An 8504-nucleotide genomic window follows, 5' to 3' on the forward strand; every position below is an offset into this window, starting at 1 on the left:
GGAAAGAGCCCAAGGGGACTGAGGCGCCCAGTGGGGCAGTCCTCCTTTCCTTCCCAGCAGATCTGCCTACAGCTTTTTCTGCTTGCCTGCAACTCTGGAGGGCCCTGTGGCTTTAAGAAAAGCTCCCCACTCCCTTCCTTTGCTTTCCTACCTGCTCTAACTACAAAGTCCTTTTTGAAGCCGAGGGAGGCATTGCCTTCCTGAACGGAGTCAGGCTTCTATGAGTAAGTTCCATAAGTAACATCTCTCTCTTTCTCTGGGTGCAACTTCCATTTCTGAACATGGCTCTGGTTCTTTTAAAGACATATCATGCTTTGCCTTCAAATAATTCTGTCCTATTAATTCAGGCATTTCAGCCTTCTCCTCACCTGAAGTTCTCTCTCCCTGCCCACCCAGCCCCGACCCTGAACATATTCCCATGTCTCGCCACCATGTAAACCTGTAATCTCTTTATGCCACTATCCATATTGGTTCATAAAACAGAGGTATGGAACACATTAGAAAGAAAAATGGCACCTGTCAAATACCAAAGCCTATGAAATGCCTGTGCAATTTCACTTTTCACCTAGTAAATATCCAATTATTTTCCAGAATAGCTCTTTCCAGAATTCAAATCTGTTTCCATTAATATTAAAAGTTTAGAGGTCTGGGAGAACAGGAAGAGGCTGATTAAAAGCAGACGGGGTTCGTTATCTAGTTAGTCACAATCCAGCATTTCCCACCCCCATTTCCCACTCTCCCCCGAACCCCAAAACCATGTTCTGCCTCAGAAAAGGTCACACTAAGATTCTGCAAAGAAAACCTTATCCTACAACATATCTAAGGGTGTAGCTCTGTTTTGGAGGGGGTGAGACTGGTATCTTTATGAAAGAAGTTTTTTTCATACCATTTGGCCCCCGGGGAAAGAAAGTATCTTCCAAAGTATTGCCTACCGTTCTACTGCACAGAGTGGATGGTCAGTGTGTGCATTAGAGCCAGGCTCTGTCTGAATATTAATCACCGAATGTTTAGAGTTGGAAGTGCTCCTTGGAGATTCCCCCCTTCGTTTAGTAGATAGGGAAACTGAGACCCAGAGAGGGGAAGGCATTCGCTGACATCGCACCTCCAGTTAGTGGCAGAGCTCGAAGCAGGACACACGTCACTGCAGGCAACGCTGGTGTGTGGGAAAAATGCAGAAAGGGCTGGAATTGAATGAATTGTAGTCATTTCTCAATCCACTACATCTCCATGGGCCACATGTTAATCGCTCATCTTTTATTGCTCCCCCAGAGAGCTGACTCAAAGGCAAAGCCAAAATGGGTATTTTAATGCAAAGCATATTAGGAGGCCAGAAGGCCGGAGGAGGTGTTGTCTCAGGCTGCCTGGCCGCACTTGGCTGGGAAGGCTTTGCTCCAGGCCCTGGGAGATGGCTCATTCAGATGCTGCTGGTGCCAGTGCCAAAGGGGAGCCCGGCAAAAGGCCAGTGCCCACCCTTTCCTTGAGTCCAAGTCTAACGAGCAGGGCAGGTGGAGTTAGGCGGCATGGCCCCTGGAGGCATGGAGCCCCTTCTCAGTGACATGGGGTTGCCCAGAAGTCTTTTAGGGATTGCAAGACTTCTAAGGTAAGGCTGCCATGCTAAGACTGGCTTTTAAAACGTGGGGGGCATTTGGTTATCAGCAAGATTCAAAAAGAGCATAAAAACAGGACACAAGGAGAACTGGCTCAAAAATCAGTACCAGCCAGTACCTTTTCTATACACAGGTGACTTTGGTAGTGTCCTCTCTCCTTCCAGGACTAGTCAAAGCCATCTCCTCACCCCCTGGTGAGAATGTACAATGGTGTAACCTCTGTGGGAAACAGCATGGCGCTTTTTCAAAAGGTTTAACATAGTGTTACTATGTGAGCCAGGAATTCCACCCCGAGGTATACACCCAAGAGAACTGAAAGCAGAACCTTGACCAGATACTTGTACTTCCGTGCTCATCACAGCATTATTCACAATAGCCAAAGGGCGGAAGGAACTCATATCCATCAATAGATGAATGGATAAACAAAATGCGATCTATCCATACCTTGGAATATTATTCTGCCTTAAAAAGGAATGAAGTACTGACATATGCTAAAGTGTGGATGAACCTTGGAAACGTGCTCTACTGGGTTCTCTCTCAGTGCCCTGTGAAGGGCGCAGACGGGTGGGTTTGGCCGTATTCATAAGGCATGGGTGGAACCTCTCGGAGACTGCTCAGAGCACAAGGCCCCAGTAGACTAAACAATGGCTCCTGACACATAACTGTTGACATACTTACCAAGCCTCTCCGTGCTCCCCTAACATTTGAGGGGCCCAGAGCAAGAATACAAACAGAGGCCACATATCATGTGTCTAAAATTTTAAAATTATAAGTCAAGGCAACAAACTGTTAAAATATGTTCTATCTCTTACTTTGACAGCTATAATTTATAATAACCAAAGCAATGAATACATGTCAAGTGACAGTTTTTATACTTTTGAAAGTCAGCACAATATCAAAGAGGACTGAATTTAATTATGATTGTGCATATCTGGATGTTCTTTTGATGGGTCAACAATGTTTGGATGAGTAATAACTTAAGGACATACATAATTGGAGAATTAACTTGTACTTTTTGCCTTCATTTCAGCAAAATCACTGTTTGTATTACATGTTGTTATGATCAAGATGTTTTCGTGTAACTTGTGGAATTGTCAGTTATGATCTAAAGCAGAGGTCAGCAAAGTTTTTCTCTTAAGGGTCAGATAGTAAAAATTCAAGGCTTTGCAGACCATCAGGTCTGTGTCTTAACTACTCAACTTCCACTGTAGCCCAAAGCGCTGATAGACAATATGTTAGAAAAAAAAGGGGTGTGGCTATGTCCCAATCAAACTTTTTATTTACAAAAACAGACAGCTCACATGTGGGCCATAGTTTGCCAACACTGGTAAAGGATTAAAAAATAAAATGTAATTGTATTAAATGTATAAAATTTGAACATATTTTCATCAAAAAACCATAAAGTGTAAAAATTCTTTAATTAAAATTTTGTCGTGTTTCCCAGAAGTCATTTTTTCTTAAACGTTCAAAATACAAAATAAAAAGGCAAAATAGAATAGAATAAATATAATTATCAAATTTTAAAATTAAAATTATTTTACTAGAGCTGAGTTGTCATTTGATTCAATCTTGTTACATATGTTTATAAAAATAAAACTATTTGCAATTCTAGCATTCAATGTTCATTGGAATCATGCTACACACATTGCACCTAGACCTATACAGTCACAAATTTAAGAGTGATATGAATTGTTTAATATTGCAAAATGTTCCTTAGCCGCCAACTCAATTGTTGTGAATTTAATACTAATTTGCAAAGATCTGCAGAACCATAATTTGAAAGCCAGGAAACGGACTACTGGGAAACAACTTGTTAAGCAAGAATCTATTGCCCTTATGTTATCAGAAAATAAGGGTTTGATCAATTAATTTGTCTTTTTTTTTTTAACCTTAACACTCAAATCCTTTCTGGACTCTAAAATAGTGTCCATCTTTAACACTGGCAGCACAATCCAGAAGCCTTCACACTATTCAGACATGTTTTGCTCTTGTTGTTGGAGCACGAAATAGGCCAGGAGATACGAAGAAGCATTTCCTTGGAATATGACTAGAGTTATTCATGAAGGGGTTATGAAGAGTTACCCCTTCATCTGCATAAAAGAGATTGGCTATCAACTGGTTATCAATTTAGCTTTGGTTTTGTTGAATAGATGTTTAGAATAATGGGTCCCAAGTTACAGAGGCACCCATGTGTTCTTGTATATGATCATTCATTCACTCATTGATTCACTTGGCATTTGAGCTATGTCACAGCGGTGTATTAGAACTGGCTCATATAGGCTTGTGAGAACCAATTGGGGGCATCTCTTCCCAGCTGTGGGTTTGGTGACATCACATGGGTAGTTTGAAGTCAGCGGTGGCGGGACTCCTTACACCATGGAAATCAACAAATGCTACAAACCAAAGCTTTCCATCACCCACTCCCCCCACAGCCCCCAGAGAGCCATTTATTAAGTATTTACCTGTATACCATTGGCTAGGTGGGATCTTTTACACTATAAGGCCCGGGGCAGAGGCCCTTCATGACCAGATGTAAGTGCAGTACTGGCCTTATCAGAACTGGCTGCATGACTTGCGGGGCTTATGCAAAATAAAAATGTGGAGTCCCTTATTCAAAAATTTTTAAAGAATTTTAAAATAGTGAGAGTGAAGAATTAAAACTAGTGCTGGGCCCTCCTGAGACCTGGACCTTCTAAAGTTTTGGTTGATATCCATGCCCTCCCAGGAGATTTGGGCCCCCATGAATTTGTTTGCTTTGGTCAGGATGTAAGGGAGGCTTTCCAGCCCTTGCTGACATCTGAGATCTCAGCAGAACCATCGCCGTGGGGGCCGGCGGGGAGGCGGGTGCAGGTTACTGGGGATCCAGGAGTTTGCCCCAGGGCTCAGGAAAGGGACGGTGAATCCAGTGCTTCTACAGAGGAAAGCAACCTCGGATCACTGAGAGAGAGGAGGAGGACAGAGTTAGGAAGAGACTTCCTGACCTCTCACAGAAGAGGTGTCACATACATTTAAGCCACATAAACGGGGAGGCAGCTTGGCCTAGCAGAACAGACGGGGGCCTGGCAAGTAGACAGATTCCAAGTTCTCGCTGTGTGACTTCGGGAAAGTCACTTAACCTCTCTGTGCCTCGGTTTCTTCATGAACAAAACATTGAGGCTTGCAGATGCTCAATAAATATCTATCCCTTCATTTGCATAAAAGAGATCGGCCATCAACTGGTTATTAATTTAGCTTTGGTTTTGTTTAATATCGGCCATTATCAATTTCCCCTCAGAAGAATTTCAAGACCTCCCAAGAATCCACAGCGTTCAAACAGAATGCAAGTTGTCAAAACAGAATCCTCCTGGCCCTTCAGGGTACTTGAGGGAGAGCTGAAGGAGGGTCTGTTGGGCATCTCACCTTCCCGTCCCCTTGGCTCAGGACTGTATATGTGGGATTGTTTGGAAGAGATTCCACAGGTCCTCCTGGGGGCGATCAGGGAACGTGGCCAAGGTCTCTGGGGTCTTACCGTTATCATCTCAGTAAGAGGTTCTGGGATGGGGGTAGAATTTGATGCTGAGGAAAATAACTTTTCTCTGGTGCAGGGGAGACATGATGAAAGCTGTCTTCAGTATCAGAAGAGCCATCCTGCAGAAGAAAGCAAAGACTTGATCTTTGTGACTCCAGAGCAACAGGCAGAAATTACACACACATGGATTCTAGCTTAATTTAAGAAAGACATTGCTAATGGCCAAAGTGGTTCAACAAAGAAAAAGGCTGGTCAGACAGTAGTAAACTCCCTGGGCAGATAGTGTTCAAGGCCAGACCTGTGTCAATCTGTTAGGATGCTACCACAAAGTTTATTGGCCACATAAGCAGTCGGGACAGATGGTCCCTCTAAAGATTCTTCTAATACCATAGGAGTCTATATGAACACATGGGACACAATCAAATTTAAGGCTCAATCTCATAGGGCCTAACTCACTTTATGGAATTAAAAACTCTAATTACTCTGACTGCACGCCACTTTGGGAGTACGTGATTATCTTTCCCTCAGCCAGTTCAGAACATCCTGCACATCTCTTTTCTATCATCTGATGTTGCAGTCAAGGCGTGATTCTCTACTGATGGTCAAACAAAGGCCCCCAAACAGTGTGACTTCCCAGAGGTCATCCTGAATGTGTAGGGCAACCTGAAGCAGAGCACAGGTTTCCTGACTCACAGCCCAACTCCACTGACAGCCTATGCAATGCAAACCACGCTCCATTGCCCTGGGATAGAAGAGGCTCACTTGACCAATTTGAAAATCCTCTCCCTGTGTGCAGATGAGTAGAAAACAGAATATGAACTTTCCAAGTTCAAAGTCTATTTCCTACTGGGGAAAATGAGACATCTGGTTGGTAGTTAAATAAGGTGGATCCTGAGGGATGTTTGACAATGAGTTGCTTTTCTAAATTCACCTTTTAGTAATTTAAACATACATGCATCAGAAACATATGGAGTAAATGTACAAAAAAGCTGGGGATGCTGCTGGATTGGCAGACCACGAGAGGATCTTAGAATGATGGGGTAGAAGGGATTTCCAAAGGACTGACAGTCTATTCTGTGTTCTTGTTCGTCTAGATATCTTGCCTTCACGAAGCACGAAGTGTGTAGTGAGGGCCAGTTGTGTTTTCAGCACCTGTGGTGGGTACCAGTTAGTGAAAAACAGGCCAGAAATGAGTAGGTTTCAGCGAGATAGTCATGTGATCCCGAAGAAGAAAGTATCCTATGGGTTAACCCTGTTCTGGTGACATGCAGCTATGAGGACCGTCAGTGGGCCAAAGCGTTAACTGTGAGCCCCATTGCCTTCTGGGAAATGGAGCAAACTTCCATGGTGCACACTGAGTATTACAATATAGGGTTGCGGTGGGAAGTATGCCAAACATATAGACGGAAAGCCCTCGGTTAAATGGCTTGCCACTCATTGAGTTTTCTGATTAAGCTTCTGTGGGTCATTCAGCTACCTGAAGCAAAGATGTGCCCTGGAGGCCTCATAAGCTCAGGTTCTGTCTCCCTGAGCGTGTGTACCTACGCGCACGCACACGCGCATGTGTGTACGTGTGTGTTGGTGAATCACTCATCGATGGATGTTTAGAAACACAGCCCTTTACCAAGCACAAGCTGTGTGTAGGCCTTAGAGTCAGACTGTCAGTCCTGCTGTTAGCTCACTTGGACAGAGGATCGTGAAGCCCTAAATCCAGGCTTCCTCTGATAGCCCCAGCGGAGCAGAAGCAGGCTTGGGAGAAATCAGATATTTTCTCTTACACAGCAAAGGGGCAGAAAGCAGACTGGCTTCAGGAATCTGGGCGGAGTGAAAGGAATTTCAATAGGAAAGTGTGATTACAAATGTAAGGAGTTATGGCTGTTTCTGGAAAACAAGCAATAGGAAATTATGGACCACAGATTGAAAAAGGCACTGATAAAATGGAAATCTGAAGTATGACTGTATCTTTTAATTCAAAGAGTAAATATCTTTGTCTATTTGCCATTCCTCAGATCCATCATTCTGTGCTCTGTATTTCAGCAAAGAGAGCATTTATTTATCCCACTACATTAGAGTGAGCTATGTACCTGTATGTCTGTTTCACCAGGTTATAAGTTCTTGGAGGGGAGGGAGCATATTTTAATCATCTTATCCCCAGTACATGGCAGATACCTGGCCCCATACTTTAGAAACCTCACTCTGGCCCTCCTCTGGCTGTTCTCCCAGGAACAGGAATCCACTGGACCAAAGAAATATGCCCAACCAGAGTCCATGCCCTTCCCTTCTAGTCCATACTGTGGATACCCAGGCCCCGGGAATTTCCTGCCTGAACAGCCTTGTGCCTGCTCCCAGCGCCTGTGCAGGCCACTGTTCCCAGTCCGTCCTCCTAGGAGTAGAACACCCCACCAGTGTGCAACATCCTTGGACAGGAGGACCAGGGCATCCACCCGCATGTGTGAGGCCCTCGTGGTACAGGACAGAGATGCAGTGGGGGGAAGGGGACCAGGAGGCCAGGCTGGGGACTGGGGACCTGCAACTGACCTTTTTGGGCCGTCACGTCTGGCGTGAAACGCTGAAGCATCCAAGAATTTTAAACTTGAACCTGAGCTTCCAGATCGTTATGAAGATCTGCTTTATTTGTCAAGGTAGGAGGACACAACACATTTTATGAAACAGTGTTAGCTTAATTTATAACTTGGAAATCTTTAGCCATATGGTATGTGGGACTCCCTTTGTACCTTTGCCCTGGGCCCCATATATGTTAGGGACAGGCTTGGCTGGCATACAGTAGCTACTCAGTACATAATTAGCTGAATGGATATCATGGGCTGCTGTTTTCATTTCAGATTTACATTTCTATCACTGAGTCTAAATGTGACTATATTAATAGGACCTACCCACTTATTCCAAAGTAATTCATGTCACTAATAGGGCATACCAAAGACGGCTAAAGTTTAGGTTAATCAATGTAACCTGAATATCCCTACTCTCCTGCCCCCCTGCCAAGACACACACAAAATTCATGATAACAAAAGTTTTACTGTATTTTCTGTGTATCACCTTCAGGGATTGTTCTAGCCTGCAACTGGGATTCTCGTCCCTACTGTATGACCCTTTACGAAATCAATCAGCGCATGTGAATTCTTTGGAAGTTTTTCATTTGCTCGCATACAAAGGCTCTAGACAGATGGTGTCTGACTACAGCTCTTCCAGCCTTCTGTGCAAGGCAGACCCTCCCGGGCTCCTGCTTGCCACTTCTACGTGTGGGGCACGTGTGGGAAGTTTGCTTTTTTTTTTTTTCTTTTTGCGGTATGCCGGCCTCTCACTGTTGTGGCCTCTCCCGTTGCGGGGCACAGGCTCCGGACGCGCAGGCTCAGCGGCCATGGCTCACG

Source organism: Lipotes vexillifer, unplaced genomic scaffold (genome assembly GCF_000442215.2).
Source record: "Lipotes vexillifer unplaced genomic scaffold, Lipotes_vexillifer_v1.1 scaffold481, whole genome shotgun sequence".
NCBI classification, from domain to species: domain Eukaryota; kingdom Metazoa; phylum Chordata; class Mammalia; order Artiodactyla; family Lipotidae; genus Lipotes; species Lipotes vexillifer.